The sequence below is a fragment of the Pteropus vampyrus genome, unplaced genomic scaffold, assembly GCF_000151845.1.
Source record: "Pteropus vampyrus isolate Shadow unplaced genomic scaffold, Pvam_2.0 Scaffold165, whole genome shotgun sequence".
Classification (NCBI taxonomy): Eukaryota; Metazoa; Chordata; class Mammalia; order Chiroptera; family Pteropodidae; genus Pteropus; species Pteropus vampyrus.
Window position 1 is genome coordinate 1,209,117 of NW_011888946.1, and position 2,923 is coordinate 1,212,039.

Here is a 2,923-nt window from a genome sequence, read left to right on the forward strand (position 1 = left end):
CTGGAGGAAGATTAAGAGGGAAGACAGAACCACTTGACAGTATAATTACACACACAACTTTTAATGTTATTGTATATGTATCAAAGATATTGTATCAAAATTTAAAGAGATAAATATTTTACATTTAGAAAATGAGAATACTTTCTGCTCATGGAAAAGAAAAAAGGAATTTAATAATATGCCATTCAAACTTACTTTAAATAATTATGTTATTTCAGATCTACAAGATAAACAGTCCACACCACAGAACCAGGGCATGGGGTATAATTTAATAAACACATGTCCCACAAGAGTGATGAAGAATATGGCCAAAGGCTGAAATTGGATGCATACATGATCTGGGGGTGTAACTTCATTTGTAAAATGAATCACAGTCTAAACTTGGACTTGGTTGACTTATTGAAATCATACTTTCTCACGAAATGTTGTTTTTCCTATAGGAGCACTTTTCCCAGTTTATTTTTAGTTGAGTTCTTTTGAACAAAGCACTCTAGTGTTCACTAGGGGCCAGCTAAGGACACTTTTTAGGAACTTTCTCTCCATATTTGACTCTATTTGACCCACCTCCAAAGCTTCTTTAACCTAATTGATTCTAACTCCCCCTCTCTCATTCCCTTCAAATTAACTGAATAAAACAAATATTATGGAAGTTTTCAAAATTGATGTACATGGATTCTGTGATTACACTTTAACCCCAAGCAAAAGGTAGTGTATTGTGGCAGAAAAATTACAGGAGCAGGCGAATAGTAAAGTAAGGTTCGCTGTTTGGCACTGTCATTAATGATCGGAGGACTTTGGGTATGTCACTTCATCGGTCTTGGCCTAAGTTTTTTCATTCATACAGAGTGGGATGAACCAGAGAATCTTAAACTAAGAAATTCAACTATAACATTCTGTGATGCAATTTTTCTGCCTTTATTCAGTCAATGAAATCCATAGGGCAAGTTCTTTCTCCAGTTCTACTACTTATCAATTATATGATCATAGACAAATGCACTAGTCTTTTGCAACATTAGTTTGCATATCTAGAAAATAGGCAAAACAATGGTATTTTCCTGAAAAGGGTTGCTGTAATTAATAGATAAGATTACCTAAAGAATTTAGAACAATGGCTGACCCCAAGTAGGTATTCAGTAAATGTTATCTATTATCAGGCTTTCAAGAGACATAGTTTTGATTCATTTTGATGAGAAGGCAACAGATGCTTTTAACTCCTCAGAAGACGTTACTCCCAGCAATCATATTTCTCATATCGCCTTTATTATTGGGATGCCGCCCAGCTTATTCCTGCCAAAGGGAAGCCAAACAAATAACAGTCTATCCCAGCAAAGGGCCATCATATAATAGTGCCACTCCACCTCCTGGGGACACACTGGTTGGCTCTTGCTGAGAACCATCTGTCTTCCTTTTTCTTTAATCCTATATTCAAAGGATGAGTGTCCTGAGACATTCTTTTAGATTAAATTTTGGGGTCAAATTTAAATAAACTGATGAGTATTATAGCAAGGTGATTTCAAGTAGAAGTTCTGGGTTCAACTCTTATCTCTGCTGACATCTGCTTGTGAGTAACTATGGACAAATTACCTCACCTTTCTCTTCTTCATTTTTTCCACCTGTAAATGCAAATAAAAAGAGCAAATATCTCATAAGATTGATGTGAAAATAAATGAGCTATTACTTAGGACAGTGTTAGTATGTATTAAGCACTATATATTTTGTAGGTATTATTTGTAATTAGTAGATTTTATAGGGAGAAGCTATCGGAGAATGAGCTCCAGATGTATGGATCACTTATCTAAGATTATACAGCTGGTAGACCAGAGTGAAAAGGCTGAGATTAAAGAAGAATGGCATTTAGATATGTATTGATAGTGAAAAGGACATATCACAATTCTACATTACATGGAAGTGAAGAAATATTGATTGAATAACTTTTTACCATCTTCTGAAATGCCTGCTGTATACCAGTCATGCTCATAAATTACCTCATTTAATCTTCACGCAGCCCTCCCTGAAATATAACTCTTTTTATTTTACTGATGAGTAAATTCAGGTCCAAAAAGGTTAGTAGTTCACACAAGAACAGACAGCTAGTAAGTGGGACTTGAATCTGCATTTGATTGACTTCAGGATCTATGTTTATTCAGGATGTCACGTTGCCTTGAGATGGAATAGTGGGTAAGGTGCAGGGAGAAATCTGAGGAGTAGCAGAGATGCCTCTGGGAAATTGATTCTTTTTTTAATCAAGTTTACCTTCATTTTACACCCCCAGATATTTTTATTTAAGAGCTTTATATGGTACTGATATCTGCCCAGATACTTCACCATAAAGGAAATTTCTTAAGGATGTTTGAAGCTTGACAATATTTCTTCCTTGCTTGACAATAATTTAATGTCTTTATTTTCCAGGTAGAGGGAGATTAAAGGACATTGGCTGTTAGAAACTGACCAGTTCACATAATGTTTTTTCAAAAGTTATAATTATTCTTAAGTGAATATTAATTCAAGACTTAAAATTTTGCAAGGTAGCACGCCAAAATTACTCATAGATGCTCTAGAAATAGAGTGCTCAGGATTAGTCATTTTCCTCCAAAGCACTTTTTATTTATCTTCTTTTTAAAGCTTAAACCTTAACAAACCCAGCTATTGTTGCAATGCAGAGATTTTCTTTTTTACTGGAGTGATTATTCTTGAAAGAAAATGAGTCTTTTAAGAGTGAAGCTATAAAAATGGTGAAAAAGAGGGGGAAAATCATCAGAAAAACTTACTGAAAAACCCTAAAAAGATCAGAGAGTAACTTTCTGTTCTGGCTATAACAATGTTTTTATTATGAGTTTAACATCTGACCCTACTGTCCTCCTTCAGCAAAGATGTTCAACTTTTTATTTTATTAATTTCAAATTTATATGTGCATAAAGAAATA